The following is a 17886-nucleotide window of genomic DNA, read 5'->3' on the forward strand; positions in this document are numbered from 1 at the left end:
CTGGAAGCACATATTTGGAAAAACAAGGAATATTTCCATGCAATTCTCAAAATATGTAATATGCTTTATCTGGCATTACGTTAGTTAAAATGTGATATAACCACATAATGGAGATTATGTGTTTGATTAGGAGCTTATGTTCAGAGGATTTAAAGGGCAAAATCATTCTGTGAGCCCCACAATGCTCAAAGAAATATGCAAGAACAGGTAGGGTTTGTAAAATTTTGTTTGCTGGGCTGCCAATTCTGCCTCTTTCCGGTCTGGTTCATTAATGGACTGAATACGTTATTTGGCACGCATGTGTACTTTTACCTTTTAAAGACAGTTGCTGAAATAGTGAAATTGATAGGAAGAATCTATAACTGCATTTCTATACATTCCTCTTTCTATCTCAGGTCTAACATTCCCTTTTTACTGAAAATTCTAAATTATTTAAGACTCAATAAGAAAATGACAGGATATATTTGTATGAATGCATTTTTCTTAGTGGTTCCAACCCGTAACTATTAAAGGTCTTGCAGCCCTTTAATGCGTTTGTCTCTGACATCTTTGGAAGGCAGAGGACTCAAAGCTGACTAATGGAGGCATGCTGGGACTGGGGTGTAGTAGTGTAGTGCTGGATTTCAAAAACATCTGTGAATGCCCCCAGACACTATCCATCAACCCATGCAGGTCTTTTAATGCAAAAAGAAAAAAAAGGGCAAACCTCTGAAGAAACTGAAAAAAGCTTGAGTGAGGCTAATTTCAAGTTTAACAACTGTCAGTCAGAAGTCTGATTTACACTGCATCTAAGCATGGTCAAAATCAAGCCCAACAATTTAACTATGAAGGACTGAATTTATATTAGTTTTTTGTATATAGAGACTTCATTAATGAACCTTATGCAGTGAGAAACTCTGATACTGCCATTCCAGGAGATTCTGGTTTAATTATTATATGTGATTTTATAATTTTAATTGTATAATTATTACAACATTAAAAGACAGAATTACATTTTAAATCTTTTTAAAAACTCAATTTTATTACATTTTTATTACTTTGTAATTATGTGATATTTTATTATTTGAAATTAGAAATTATTAGAAATAATTTTATGATTATACAGTTTTAAAATATGATCATTTTAGTGTTCCATCATTTTATCCTAAACATCCAGTAGAAAGTGAAAGGCTGAAAGCATTTTGAAAGTAAGATGATAAGCCATCAATGATGATGCTGAATTTGTTTCACTTTAGCTGTTGCCTGCCTTAGAGAATTAATGGAGTAGCTTCCAATGACAGAACTTAGTTCAAAGCAAAACTCTAGTTATGAAAACAGCTTTTGTGGAGAGCTCACACTTAAGATGAGTTATGTCACAACTGTCTGTGAGATCAGGAACCGTGTGAGAGGAGGTGGTGAAGTTGTCTGGTGCTAATTGTTCCATTTGCTCACAGCAACATGAATCAGAAGCAAACCTGATTAAATCAGAAGCAACACTTTTGTTACAGAGACAGAAGACTCATGTCAAACCTGAGCAATGCTCACAGTCATCCATCTTGCAACACCCAGGGAAGCGAATGTTTTCCTAAATTCAGGAGATGAGTGAAATGGTCCACGCTGCATATCAGAGCTTAAAACACCTTAAATGACCTCATTTCCTCTTCTATTTTTTTTAATTATTTGTATGCAGTTACTTTCACATAATTTTCTTTGTGGTTTTTTTTTTTTATTAGAAGGTGTCCTTGTTGGATTATATTAGCATTTTCCATTGTTCTTTAGACTTTGTTATTATACATAAAAATATTCATCCTTTGTCTCAACTTGCTCCTGAGTTTTGTTACAATCAAAATGGGATAAGAAAGCATACTTTGATCTATTGCAGTTAATAGAAATACAAAGGCAGGAATGCAGGGTGAGTAGAGATGTTTCCACTGTACCCTAAAGAGCTACTAACCTGAAAGACAGAGTGATAGTAATTTTAAATACTGCATTGCCACAAGTGCACTGAACACATCCACTTTGTGATCAAGAATATGATCTTTCTGGTCTGTGAGACATTGCAACAAGCACAGAATTAATCCCCAGTGAGGATATCTCTGCCTTCATAGTTTGGTTCACAGACTGAATGGCAGGTCTCAGCAGAAAAGGGACTTGTGTCCAGATGACTGCTTTCAACAGTGTGATGCTGACACATGTAGTTTGATAATTTGTCCCACTGTACATTCATATTGTCTGCCCCCATCCAAACTTTGCAGCAAGAGAGACACAGAATTTTAGATCTCTGACATTCATCTTAAAAGATAAGTAATCACAAAAAGAAAATTGTAATAAAATGCCAGTGTAATATTATATTCTGGTGGGCATGTACAGTTCATTCTAGAAGCAAACCATCAATTTTAAAAGTCAAGCTATTATTTACTCTCAGTTTTCTCTCCTCAGTATTCAGATCTGTATTTTCTCCCATGGCTTCACCTTACTGTAGATAACCAGAAGATAAACTTCAGTGGATCCTGTTATTTTTGTAAAATCCATTCAATCCAAAAAAAAAACCATTCTGTCTGCCCAAATGTCACAAGTTCTTTTCATTGGGAATGGATTGAATGGAAGTATTGTAAAAAAAAGTACACTGAATTTCCAAATTGTGAAGCCTGCTAAGCAGTGGTGTCACAGTATCACAGTATCACAGTATGTTAGAGATTGGAAGGGACCTCGAAAGATCATCTAGTCCAATCCCCCTGCCGGAGCAGGAACACCTAGATAATGTTACACAGGAATGTGTCCAGGCGGGTTTTGAATGTCTCCAGGGAAGGAGACTCCACAACCTCCCTGGGCAGCCTGTTCCAGTGTTCCGTCACCCTCACTGAGAAGAAGTTTCTTCTCAAGTTTAAGTGGAACCTCTTGTGTTCCAGTTTGTACCCATTACCCCTTGTCCTATCATTGTTTGCCACTGAGTAGAGCCTGGCTCTGTCCTCGTGACACTCCCCCTTTATATATTTATAGACACTGATAAGGTCACCCTTCAGTCTCCTCTTCTCCAAACTATAGAGACCCAGCTCCCTCAGTCTTTCCTCATAAGGGAGATGCTCCACTCCCTTAATCATCTTTGTTGCCCTGCGCTGGACTCTCTCCAGCAGCTCCCTGTCCTTCTTGAACTGAGGGGCCCAGAACTGGACACAATATTCCAGATGGGGTCTCACCAGGGCAGAGTAGAGGGGAAGGAGGACCTCTCTCGACCTACTAACCACCGCCCTTCTAATACACCCCAGGATGCCATTGGCCTTCTTAGCCACAAGGGCACAGTGTTGGCTCATGGTCATCCTGTCGTCCACTAGGACCCCCGGGTCTGTACAGAACATGCAATTGCTAGAATTTCCCTGATTGTGCTCCTTTTTAGTTTTTAACTGGTAGAACATATAATTTCTGTTTAATAATTTTCACATTATTACTTTGTACTGCATTTCAGAATGGTATCTGAAGTTGTGCAATGTCGTGCAGTACATCAGGTAGGAATAAATAGTGTGCAGGGAAGCTCAAATCACAGTGTGCACTCGACAGTCACACTTCATCTCCAGACATTTTTTCAAACCAAATAAGAATTTATACATTACAACCCGATATGCTAAGATGCTTTCTCTATTTAGTGTCACAGCTGACATACACAGGAGCGCAGGAGTATTCACATGCATCAGAACTATCCTTCCCTTCCCTTCCCCATTTTCTTTCACCTTTTCCCTTTCCCTTCCCCTTTCCTTTACCCTTCTGTTTCCTCTTTCCTTTTCACTTTCACTTTCCTCTTCCCTTCCCCTTTCCTTTTCCCTTCCACTTGCTCTTTCTCTTTCTTTTTTGCTTTCCTTTTCCCTTTTGCTTTCCTTTCCCTTAGGTGCCCATGTCAAGTATCCCATGCCAAAGAGGATTGCCAAGCTAAAAGGGAAAAAATAAAAGCTCTTCTACTACAGTAGTGTCAGCACCTGGATCTGGTTTTTTTTTTTTTGAAAGATGGCTATGTTGTTTTCAGGCAGAATTTGTTAATAAAGGAACATGTATATTTGCTACTATAATTGTACCCTGAGAACAGTAACAATGTGTTGAGGTGTACATGTTTAATATTTTTCTTTATATCATCATTGCAGGTGATGTTTGGTTAAAGACCAAACACTGGGAGCAACTCTGGCTTAATTTTCACCTTTCCTTGTTAACCTTTCTGAGATGGAGTACAGAGGAAGAGAGAGCTGAACTCTAAAAATAACAACCTGAAAGTACTTGGAGAATTCCCTGTTACAGCGGTTTCTGGGGATCTTACCATCTTAAACATACATCTCCCACTCATACTGCCAGGGATGAAAAGCATCCTACCCTTATTGTGGGTGAGCAGAAGAGTTGCAGTGATTCTTTGGATCACATGGGTGCTCTGTATACACACACAGAGATTTACACACCACTTGATTTCATCCAAGTGCCTCCAACTGGTGTTGATTGTACTTAATGGAGTCAAAGGGGCAGCCTATAAATTGATTCCAGTAAGTGCTGAATCAAATGGTCAGAGAGGGCTTCAGGATATATTGTATACGCAAGCAGAAGTGAATTGCTGAGGAATTTCCTATCAACAATATGGATCATTTGATCACATCATTTTACCACTTCTGCAAAGAGCAAAATAAAAGAAAACTAACCCCCTGAATCCCATTCTACCTGCAAGTAGCTGTTTTCCCACATCACTACTATGAGAAGTCAGATAAACTAAACATTGAGTTTTGAATAAAAATGATTCACCTCAAATAAATTATTTTCCAACATTCACATGTTTTTTTGAAATCAAACAGCTAAGATTATGTGTCAGGTCTTCTTGTTGCTATAACCACTTCAGCTTTTGGTTAAGGAAGGAGCTAATTTCGTATTTTTCAAAAGATACCTTTGATTAAGACCAATTTAGTATGATTAAAACTGCAAAATGCTTGGGGATTGTATCCAAAGCCGATTCATTTAATGCTTAATTATATGTCTAAATGGGGAGTATTGCCAATGATTGTCTTTATTTAATAAACAGAAGACTACATATTTTGAAAAATTGAGTGAAAACACCACCAAGAAAGAAAGCTCAATAATACTCCTTTTTCCTGCTACTCTGAAGATGTATCTCTTCCTATAATTGAGTGTTAGGGCCAAATTTTCAATTGATAAAAATCTGTACAGTGCTTAGGGCTTATGAGGAGCTTTAGCAGTGTAGGTATCTGGGAAAAAAGGAAATGGCAAATTTCAAGTATTCTTCACCATATTATCCTGAACCTTTAAGTATTGGGGATTTAAGTAGCTGATATCAGTAAAATTGCAAGAATTTCAGATGAACAGTCCTGGGATTGTGAACTGCAGGGTTAGATTTGTATGCTAATAAAATGAAGTGCACATCTGCCTACCTGTTGGCATGAGTATATATAGCCCTGAATAAAGTCATGGTCCAGAGCACCATCCTTCACTAGAATAAGTAAGAATCTAAAGAAGAGAGGAGGTAGGGAAGTTTTTGTTTGTGTCATATGTTCTTAGTGAAATGTATTTTAGCCTACTTGCTCGGTAAGTGTGCATCCATTGCCACTGTCCAGATCCTTGGGAATTGCAGTGGCACTCAGTGGAGCAATATAGTGGCATAAAGAGCATCCCAGTGAGGGGAGTTAGGCAGAGGAACAGCCTGTGGTGCTGTGGTCAAGCACTACCTCATGTATTGACCCCATCAAAACGCAGGAGGCAGCTCAAGTTGAAGACTAAACTTCTGAGCAATGAAAAGGTGATGGAAATATATACCTTCTCAGCTCTTCTTTTGGATTGGAAAAATTATCGTCTTTGAAGCAATGGCTCTTATCTCAGGGGGAAGGCCATGAAGCTGGATTAGCCGTTATTGAGTGGTTGGCATAATTTAGGTGGGATTTTCAAAGCCCCCTTGTGTAACTGCTCCATCTGAAATCACTGCATGTTGAACATTTGCCTTCCATATGAAATAAGCATGATTAAGAGTGATGAAGTCTGAAGATCTGCTTCAGAAAACTGTTTACAGCACTTGGTGAACATAACTGATGTTGTCCTATTTATTTATATTCTTGGTCTTTTCCAGGAAGTGAAAGGCTAAGAACATAAATGATTTTAATTTTTTTCTCAGTAGATCTGCTACAAGAACTGTGTGTATCTATTAAGCATTTAAAAAAACTATCAATGAATGTAAGAAAAAAACAATAAATCATGTACAGGAAGAACATGTCTTTATTCTGAAGAGGATTTTGATCTGGTGGAACTTGCTTTTGTTCCCAGTTGAGGTGACAACTGAATGCATCAAAATGGTCCATGAAATAGACTGGAAATGCATTTCTGCCCTGTGAACTATGTCAGAATCATGATCCCTGGAGACCCCCAGTCTGGGTATGCTGGGATCCAGTCACGAATTTAAGAACTAGGAAATGGATCTAGGACCACATGTTTAGAGTTTTCTCACTACATCCAGGGCTCCCTGTTCCACACAAACCTCAGCTAAGCATCGTAACAAAGAAATTGAAAGCCTTCTTAAAACGGGTGCTGGTGCTGGAAAAACATAATTTCCAACATCTTGTGAGAGTACTGTGAAAACAGCCACTGAGCTGGGAAATCCATACTAGTGTGTGGGTGGTAATAAGTCGCCAAGTAAGCTGGCAGGAAACACGGCTGCTTACATTTGTTTGTGTTTTCTGAATCCTTCTTCAAAACATTTAGATGAAGACAAATTTGAATTTCCTACATAAAAAATGTTCCGTCTGAGTTCTTTTTAATCAGATTTAAAAGCCACTTCTATCTGAAAGTCAGGAAAACAAGTAAAAAAAACCCGACAGGTGACGAAATTGTCCTGTATTCCATGTGAAGGAAACTCTTTCCCAGGTACTCTCCGAAACTAGGAACCAAAGTACCATTGTGCTGTACAAAAGCCTCTTCTCTCAATTATTGTTGTCTTACCAAAAGCAGAAATGAATTGAAATTTCATAAGCCATCTCATTCTCATGACATTTTCACCCCTTCTTTGAAAACTGATTAATATGCAATGAGTGTCCTGCTGATAAAGTTCACCGTTTATGGTACTGATGTTCTACTTCTATATTTAGGGGCAAAACATTTATTTGGAGAGTTTAATAGATTATAATAACCTGTTCTGTCTGCTCATGGGAAACAGAGATTTCTGATTCTTTAAACAATTGGAGCAAAGCTTGTTCATTAACACTCTTGTGGTTAATAAGAACAAATACTAGAATAAAATCTTTTGGTAAATGGCCCAAATGTACGTCTTTGATGTGAAGAAATTATTAAGTGCACCCTCAGCAAGTTTGCCAATGACACCAAGCTGTGTGGTGTGGTTGACACACTGGAGGGAAGGGATGACATCCAGAGGGACCTCGATAGGCTCAAGAGGTGTACCCATGTAAATCTCATGAAGGTCAACAAGGCCAAATGTCCTGCACCTGAGTCAGGGCAATCCCAAGCACAAACATACACTGGGCAGAAAATGAATTGAGAGCAGCCGTGAGGAAAGGACTTGGGGGTGCTGGTTGATGAAAAGCTCAACATGAGCCAGCAGTGTGCACTCGCAGCCCAGAAAGCCAACCATACCCTGGGCTGTATCAAAAAGCAGCATGACTGGCCGGTTGAAGGAGGTGATTTCCCACCTCTATTCCACTCTTATGAGATGCCCCCTGCAGTACTGCATTCAGATCTGGGGCCCCCAACATAAGAAGGACCTGTTGGAGCAAGTCCAGAGGAGGCCCTGAAGATGATCAGAGAGCTGGAGCACCCCTCCCATGAAGACAGGCTGGGGTTGTTCAGCCTGGAGAAGAGAAGGCTCTGGGGAGACCTTACAGAAGCCTTCCAGTACCTAAAGGGGGCCTACAAGAAATCTGGAGAGGGAATTTTTACAAGGGCATGTAGGGATAGTACAAGGGGAAATGGCTTTAAGCTGAAAAAGCATAGTTTTAGATCAGATATTAGGAAAAAATTCTTTACTGTGAGGGTAGTAAGAGAATGGAATAGGTTGCCCAGAGAAGCTGCGTCTGTCCCATCCCTGATAGTATTCAAGGGCAGATTAGATGGGGCTTTGAGCAGCCTGGTCTAGTGGAAGGTGTCCCTGCCCATGGCAGCAGGCTGGAACTAGATGATCTTGAAGGTCCCTTCCAACCCAAACCATTCTATTATTCTGTAAAAATTAATGTTCTTTTTTCTTTGTCATAGTACTTGCATGGGTGCTCCAGTAGCTCCTCTGTGCTAAGTTGCGTGATTCTCCTACTATTTACTTTCCTATGTTCACAGACTAGTCTAAATGAGCTGTACCTGTCAAAAATAAATAAACCTGATGTGCCTTTCCATGTTTCTTTCCAAAATTGTAACACAGTGTTCCTCTATCCATTTCACTCAACTGAACAGTTTACAGCAATCAATAATACTAATTTCATCTTCAGATTTTTTTCCTCCAGCAGTGTTATTATCGTTTCCTCTTTCAAGTCAGGGAAATAAATGTGAAATAATCTCAAGCTTCCTCTCCCTAATGTTTTTTTTTTTTTTTGTAATTTTCCAAATGAATCCCTGTTTCTGGTTGAAGACTAGCATAGCAGGGTAAGTTCATTAGTTTGCTAGTGTGCATTCTCTGACTCACATTAAAGCACTAAAGGTCTTTGAGTTAGCAATAATTAGATGAGGTCATTAAAGCTACAATGAGATCACAATTGCCAAAAATGGCCTCACATTCTATGAAGTAAGGTCAAATCAGCTATAAACATTACTCATTTCTGATTTTTTCTTCATTACATATGCATTAAGTAACGGTTGTGGGTAATCCACAGCTTAACATGAGTGAGATGCTCTACAGCCTGTCATATGCATGGTATCGTATAGTGACTGGAAAGCTGTGTAGTGAGATCTTTTATAGTAATTATCTCTTACACACAGAAACTGCAGCAAGGACTAAATCAGAATGGATAAAGAAAAATATGGCAGGGGGTGCTGAAGGATGAGCAGTGCAGGAAAGCATGGGCTGCATTGTTTAAGGTCATCAGGATCATTTTCCAGGAAGGAACAAAACTTAATTTGAGGTAATTTTAATTAAGAGGTAGCAAACCAGGCTTCCAAGCAGGACAGACTCAGATATTGCTCAGGTCTATAACTGGTGTGAAAGCTGTGGCTCCATGGAAGTCCACAGCTCCTGTGCAAAGCAAGCCAGTCCATGTGCTCATCTTGCCAGAAGGTAGCGCTGTTACCTGGATGGTACGGGACACCAACGTTCCTCTGTCACATTTGCCTGCGACAGCGACGGTCCAGACGTGAGGTATATACCAGAGGCTCTGCCTGTAAGTCAAAATTAGTTGTGGCCAGGAGAGTAAGCATGGTATCTAAGGAACTGACCCTCAACAACTAGTACAGGGTGCCCTTCTGCTGCCTGCTGCTTCTCCTACTCTCTGGGAAGACCTTCTGTTATGAAAGACTGGACTCTGCCTAGATGCTAACTTGTTGGTTGTAAGCATGAGCAGACCCAGATTTTGCTTTCAGGCAATTCATATCTATATTGTCCCTGTAAACAAAGTAACTAATGATCCTAACTAGCACAGACATATGAACTTCCTTGCAGTTATATCTGAATTATGAACAAAAATTATAGTTGCTCAATAGCTCTTAATTTGTATAGGCACTTTTGTCTGTGCCCAGAGGCATTCTGAATGACCAGGGACGTCACTGAGATCCATTCTGTGCCATCAAGGTTGTGAAGTGATGTTCCCCTCTCTAAAACCCACTTTTTGCTTGTTATTTTAGGTGAGGAATACAGTCCTTTTCTGGAAATACTGAAGCTGTTGAATAAAGATTCCAAAGTGTGCAGACAGTTTTGGTCCCTATATGGATGCTTAGGGATCTGGGACCATTCAGTGTCACCTCCAGCACCCAGATGTTATGGATCAGCTTCCATATGAGCTGCCTGTGTACCCAGAGAGCACAGTGTTTTACCAGCAATAATCTGCAAAGATGCTGCACAAATCTGTGTCTAGGATTTTGCTCTTTTTATTTCCAGACTTGCTTGACTGATGACGGGAAAAGATGTGACAATGAAACCACAAATGGAGGAGCCTGCAGATTTGGCATGCTAATGCTTTTCTGACATTTCAGCTGCCCTGAGGATCTAATTCTCTATGTTATGGAGCCAAGGGTTGTTGTTTTTTTTTTTTCACTGATTTTTTCTTTCTGTGAAGACATAAACCGTTAACACTAATAGATCCTAAAATATCCACAGTGATGGGAAAAGTATTTTGTTTTAATATGTGCTGTAGAACTTTTGTGCAAATAAATAAGGAGGAACCAGGTTCATTAGCACTGATGTGTTAGCCTCAAAGGGAAAATAACAGATAATATTGTTTGTCCTGCAATCCATCTTCCCTGTCACTGAGGGGAAAGAAACCTTTCCTAAACTTCCTATCAATCTTCCTGACCTTTTTACATCATTTGCATCTTTAAACAGGTTATGTTTTATATTTTTTTTTTGTAAATTATCCCCTTGATACTTCACTTAAAAAAAGAAAGATGCTTCCCCTTAGAAAGCTCTTCTTTCAAATGCCTCAGCCCAGAGAGTCTTTATACCCCCAACAGCAAAACCCAGCATTTGTTGTTTTGCACATATAACAGCAGTGCAAGGCTACCTAAACTGAATGTGAAGCGATGTCCTGGGGTAAACCTCAGTGCTCATTCAGCCCAAAAGAGAAGCAGGGGCTGAGAGGGCTGATGGACCCACACAGAACTGTTTTTGTCCCCTCCTGGCTTGCCTGAACACCATGCAGGTTACCAGCAAAGTAGCACAAGGGTGGAGATACAGGTTTTACTGTTCTGTAGAAACGACTTTTTTTTTTTTAGCTTGTTTGTTGGGGATTTTTTGTGTTTTTTTTTTTCTGTGGGTTTTGTTTTTTTTTTCCAAACCGATGTCTTATTTACACAGTCAGAAATAGATGGATCATGTCATGAAACCTTTACCCTAAAATAAAAATATGCTATGTACACAGTAGGAGAGCAAAGAGAGATAGTTGGTATAAAGAAAACAGAAACACATTTACCTATTCAGCATTCGTACACTGCCATGTACAATTTATGTACAGCTTCTGATGGCCCATGAAATTCTTCATGTATTTAGTTAGAAGTGTGAGAGTATATGTGTAAGTTAAAGAGTTTCAGAAGTTACTTTGTCAGCTCTAACAACTGCCTATTGTTACCAAAGCTAATATAAGTAATATGAGTACATAAGTCCATTGCGAGCATTGTTTTCATTCACTTACTGAAACAAAATTGCTTAGAGTCAAAAAGTAAGTTTGGCTAAAAGATAAAGGAATAAAACAATTACCATTGCACTACACAAACCATTGTACACAAAACATACCCATTACCTTTCTGTTTCTAGAAGAAACCCAAGCCCATCTTTGACCCTTTCCTATCAGTTTCCATTTTTGTAGGGAATTTTGGCAGAAAAACAGAGGAAGGTTCCACAAGTGAGGTCTCAGAAACAGCAGACTGGTCTTCTTGGGAAAGAAAGCACTCGGGCTTGAAAACTTTAGGAGCTGGCTTTAAGGCTTTCACATCAATAAATAACTGCACTCGGATTTTTTGATCTCTAAGTACATAGATGGCAGCAGATCCTCACCCTGCTACCCAGCAAAGAGTTTGTCTGAGTCCACATGAATTGCATTTGCAGCTGTAATTAATGTGGAGGGAGAGGAGCACAGAGCTGCCCATAAAATTCAGCTTTTAAAATTGCACCTCACAAAATGGTAAGAACTGACTGTAGCATCACAGGACATGAATGGTATGACTTGCTAGATCATTCCCAACCCTAACTTCTGTGGGATGATGTAAAAATGAAAGTTTGGTATTTTTAGAGCCCAGGCTTCTGGAGACTGAGAGGCAGTTTGCCAACACACACACAAAAAGAAAAGAATGTCCTGTATTTGTGATTGTTATGGTGACACTGACTCAGCGTTCAGACCTTTTTAGTGGTATCAAAGAGGGAATAGAAGCAGGTGAGGGAACCTTCCCAAATGCGGTTCCTTCTCCTGCTTCTGCACATCTCTCCAGTTTCATTTGCAAGAAAGGAGATTTGGGAAGCAGGTTTTAAAACCTGACATGCAAAATGTATCCCATGTCATCATGTGCTGTGGAAAATGATCATCAGTAGAATTATACATGCTATATTGCCTGCTGAATCCCCAAAAGCAGTTAAAGAGCCAGGAGAATATGAGACTGTCATTACTCTGTCTCCTTCCCTCTGCTTTGAAGCATAAACCTCTGCCAGACACTCAGGCAGAACAAAACACTTAATCAGTGTTAAGGATGCATCTGGTCCCCTCAGAGAAATGAGCTGTTCATTTATGCTTGTTTACAATATGTTTATAAACATTAGTGGACAGGGATAGATTACCCCAGTTTACTACCACATAAAGGAGTCAGCTGCTTACGTTTCCCATCATATCTATGTGCTTTTCTTTTATATTACTCAAGTGGCACCTTATGGCAAGGAATCTTTGTGAATTAGGCCAGAAATCAAGGTTGTCCCTGTAGAATTTATACTGTTCTCCCTGTCATTATCTCTAAAGTATTATTTTCAGACCAAATACTTGCCCAGGATGCCTATTTTTCCTTCGATCTCAATTGCTTTATTCTGTCTATTTTTATTTTTATTTTTTCCCCCAGTGGTCCACGAAGGAATGACTTTGGGTTTAAGCTCCAAATGAAAAACATTGTTTGGATAGTGTTGTGGTTTAAACCCAGCCACACGCTCGTTCACTCACTCCCCCCCTTCTTGCCCTTCCCCTACTCCCGGAGGGACGGAGAGGAGAATCGAAAAGAATGCAACTCCCACGGGTTGAGATAAGAACAGTTTAGTAACTAAGGTATAACACAAATCACTACTGCTACCACCAATAATAATAATGTTAAAGGAAGTAACAAGGGAAGAGAATACAACACCTCACCACCAGCCGACCGATAACTCGCCCCCCCAGCTCAACCAAGCAACGACCGATACCTCCTGCAACCCTGCCGTGCACCAGCCCTTCCGGGTAACTCCCAGTTACATCCTGGGCATGACGTGCTGTGGTATGGAATAGCTCTTTGGTCAGTTTGGGTCAGGTGTCCTGTCTCTGCTTCCTCCCGGCTTCCCCTCCTCCCTGGCAGAGCATGAGGCTCACAAAGTCCTTGGCCAGACCAAACATCTGAGTGGTAACTAAAAACATCATTGTTATCAGCACCGTTCCCAGGCCAAAAGTCAAAAACACAGCACTGCACCAGCTACTAAGAAGGAGAAAAAATGACTGCTACTGCTGAACCCAGGACAGACAGTAATGGAAAAGATGATGCTGTGATGACATTCCCCACTATGTCAAATGTTCACATCCAACCAAAGAAGCCATCCTTGTAAGGGAAATTTTTACTTTTATTGTTCTTATTTTACAAACAAATTATCCATGTTCCTTCTGAATTATGAGTTAGGACTTTACAGAGCAGTCTCCAAAATGGAGAGAAACTATGCAGCTCTGGTCATGTACCAAACCTCTGGGTCCTCTGAAATGGAGTGAAGAAAGAGTGGTGTCACCAAGTCCTGGGAACAGCTCTGCTCTGCAGTCTTACCTCTTCACCTGCTGATTGTCTCTTTTTTTCTCCATCTTCTATTTGATTATGAGCTTTTTAAGACTTGATTCTTTCATTTTAAGCATTTGAAGAGTGTATCATAATCCCTGATTTGAGTTTGATAACCATATTCGGGATAAGAACACATATGGTTGCAAAACATTGATGCAGCAGAGTAGAAATAAATTGAAAGAAGATAGTGTAACAGTTTTACAGAAGGGGAAGGTGATGGAGTAGGCGACGAGCTGGGTGTAAATCAATAAAAGCCAATTGCTTGGGTGAGGGTCTACTCATTGGTTAGGGAGTGTAACAGCAAATATTTGACTTAAGGTTGCTGTGTTGTGGGCAAACCCATTTATAGACCTGGAAAAAAGAGGTGTAACCAGCTGTAGCTTCTTTCCCTGATGTGATATTTATCACAGCACCTTACAGGTTAAGGTCATAATTTTAATTTTGTTGCCTGTAAGCCAGGCGTTGTAAGGAGCATCATCACACCTCTCGTTAAATCAACATTTTAAATGATCCAGCAATCCTATCAGTCTATGAATATATGAAAAACATGCACATTTTAATGGGATTCCCTGAGTTACCATCAGGCATGACTTGCTTAACAAACCAGACCTGACAGTGCAACTCACTTATGGAAAACTAAATCTAGCAAATGATGGAACAAGGCTATGAACCATATGGGAAAAGCAACCTGAGCAAAATCCAGAGCAAAATCCTCCTTCTTACAGTCAGACACCCACAGGCAGTTCTGAAACACCAATATTTGCACACTGACATCTCCCCTTCCATTAAAGTGCAGCAGTACCCTGGAAGCCATTTTTTCACTTTCTTAGCATGAACCCATCTATCTGTGCTGTTCACTATTTGGGTGCTTCATGTCAAAATCCATAGCCATTGCAAATCCAACTACAGTGATTTCCTGGCCTGTTTTCACTGACAACAGAAAGCAATGTTCCCTATGCCAAGGGAAGAACCTTCAATGTGCATATCTTTTTTGTTGCATCATGGTACAGAGTAGTAGACATGATCTCTTTCCCTTTATTAAGTCTTCTGGTGGAAGACTGAGAAAATTGTATTTGCACCTGCTTCTTGAGGGCTCTGCTCTCCAAAGAATAAAACACATGAGGGAGGAAAAAAGATTCCTGTATCAAACCATCCTACACACATGCAAATTGATCTGTTTGCAGGGTGAAATAGCTTGTAGACAAGATTAATTCAAAAAAGGGTGTGGATAGATTCTTGATATATTGTCATTATATGTCACTAATATGTATGCAAAATAAATCAGGAGCAGTCATGCAGGGCTTCACTTCAGACTCACTACCAAGATTTGCATTAAAAGAAGCAAAATAACTTTTTGAGCATAGATTATTTATAACTAAAATACTATTGTACTGTGCTGCACCACATTATAAATAACATGGGGAAAGAAGGGTACTTCAGATTTCAGACAAATCCATTTGAGATACATTGGCAGAATTCATGGAGGTACAAAATTGAAAATTTGAGGTACAAAAATGTAATTGAAAAAAAGGACAGAACAATGTCGGAAAACTTGCCTTGGAATCTCATTTTATATGACTGGCATTTGTAGAACTGACTATGAAAAGATCAAGATTCATGATGCTATCCATATGTCAATGGGAGACAGCAAACTTTATATTAGGCCCTAACCATTACAATTCATTTACACATTAGAAGTAGTCCTTGCCACATTACTGGGCCAGAACAAATGAGTATGTAATTTGCTTTGCAAGCAGATGTTTCTGCCAGTCTTAATTTAGAGGCACTTCCATTGATTTCACTTCCTAGTTTTATACACAAGTGGCAGAATCCAACATTTTTTTGGTATTTTCCTTTGCACAGGCTAATTCTGGTCAAGTTTTAAAGCAATCATTTGAGATTATTCATAGATATTTTTACAGGAAATGCTCAGTTGGGCTAGAATTGGAAAAGAACTAGAACTGGAAAAGAGGCAATTAGAGGAACATGAGATGTATAGAAAAGCCTGAGTAGACTGGAAAAGCTGGGCAGAGACTGGTCACTGCCCCTTTCTGTACTGGACTAGTGACCATCAAAGGAAGCTACTGAGATCCAGGGTCAAAACAAAAGCATGCAGTTCATGAAATCAGTGACAGATACATGGGAGTCCCTGCTAGAAGTTGCTGTGGAGGCAAAAACGTACTTGGAAGGGAGTTTTGTGGAGAGTTATTAAATGGACAGAGCATTTCAAGCTCAGAATATCCCAGGAGCTGATGATAGCTTGAGGCTGAAAGATAAGGAGAGCAGTTTACGTTCTTATTGTTTCTCAGAGGTCATATTCTGGACCCAGTGGAGAAAGGATGGAGGGCTAGGTGAACCTTTGATCTGAACAGTACAGATCTTCTTAGGCTACTTTGCTCTGGTGTCCAGTTCACTGTTCTTGTAGCTGATGATGCTCTACACCAAGAAGATATATCTTGAAACTAGCTCTGCTGTTTGCCTTTCTGCCACTACCCCTGTTCAAGACCTTCAAACCCTTATGACAAGAAATCTCTATTTAGTATCCAGCCATAATTTAGCAGGAGAGAATTTAATCATGGCTTCTCTTCCAGTTCTCAGGATCATTTTCTTTTTTTTAATTTTTAATTTTATTTTAACCAGCGACTATTTATAGAATAAAATCGATATGGTTTCAACATCACCACAGCCTCTGGTTTAAGTGGATAAGCTTCACTCAGCTATTATAAGAAAGGGTGTGGGCAGCCATTTTCAGGAAAGAATTCCTAGCAGAGAGTGTGAGGGGATCTTCATGGACTGCTGGTGTGCAGTGTCCTGCATCCAGAGAGAGGCAGCAGCTTCCTGTGCATCATGTTCCCTCTTGGCTAACTCCAGGCAGCTTCCTAGGCATTCTGCTACCTTTTTTGATCCTATTACTCTGGGATTGTCTAACAGGGAGTTAACTCAAGTAAGCATATGATAAAACAGAACCCTCTGAATCAGAGCTCCTGAAATTCAAGGCTCTAACTTTGGTGAGCTCTCAAGCTTTTACCAGTTTACCCCTCTTCAGGGGTGGCAGGTCCAGTGAAGAAATTCACATCTCCTACATGCTGCTTTTGAAATTACTTTGAAATGCATAGGCATAGCTGGGAATTCCAATTCTGAAAAGCTTTGTTATTTTGGCATGGGCTCTTTTTTAATGAAGAAGTAAAAACCAAGTTTTAACCATTTTAATTATAGTAACCTGCTTCATGCAATGTGCAGATAATTCGGGCAGTCGGATTACCTAATATGTAAGTCATTAATTCCTGGAAGCACCTTACACATTCCAATCATAACAACATCAAGCATTAAAAAAAAATAATCTATACTCCTGTGTTTGCTCTCATTTTCATCTAATAATAGCAATAGTAACCACAGTGCAGGGCATTCTCAGGGATTGATGGCCAGCTGGGACTAATGGCACCCTTGGCTACACTTCTGCCCATAAATGCCTGTCAGTCTATCGTCAATCCTCAGAAAATGCCCTATACCCAGATCATTACTACTTAACCAGTAGTTAGAATGAAAATAAAAAGTAAATGTAGGGAGAGTCACAAAGAATTTCCACCTTTTATACATGGGAGAATGCATTTGCTTCTGTCTTGTGGTTTAACCTGGCAGGTAGTTAAACACCAGAGAGATGCTTGCTCAGTCCCACCCTGCCACTTGGATGGAGGAGAGAATTGGGAGGGGGGAGTAGAAGAAAAACCAATCTGTTGTGATAAAGACTGTTAATAAGACAGAAAAGGAAGGAAGAAAAAAAAGTATTATTATTATTAATACTAACATCAATATCAGAATAATACATTAAATACAAAACCAAGTGATGCACAATGCAATTGCTCACCACCTACCAATCAATGCCCCACCAGGTCCTGAGCGGTGGACCCCAGGCAGCTTTCACCCTCATTTTTACATTGAGCATTATGTCATATGGTCCCTTTGTCCAGTTTGGGTCAGCTGTCCTGCCTTCTAGATTTTTTTTGCCCCCAGGCTCACTCACTGGTGGGGTGGTATGAGAAGCTGAAAAGCCCTTCCTTTAATGTAATCACTGCTTAGCAATAACTAAAACACCAACGTGTTATCAACATCATTCTCATCCTAAATCCAGAATACAGCACTATACCTACTAGGAAGAAAATTAATTCTATCCCAGCCAAAACCAGGACACTCTATCAGAAATCTTTGCCTTAATAGGACAACACAGCGATCTGTATTGACCAACACGTA

The sequence above is a fragment of the Pezoporus wallicus genome, unplaced genomic scaffold, assembly GCF_028554395.1.
Source record: "Pezoporus wallicus isolate ANWC-B61680 ecotype Strahan unplaced genomic scaffold, APGP_CSIRO_Pwel_v1 scaffold_2146, whole genome shotgun sequence".
Classification (NCBI taxonomy): Eukaryota; Metazoa; Chordata; class Aves; order Psittaciformes; family Psittacidae; genus Pezoporus; species Pezoporus wallicus.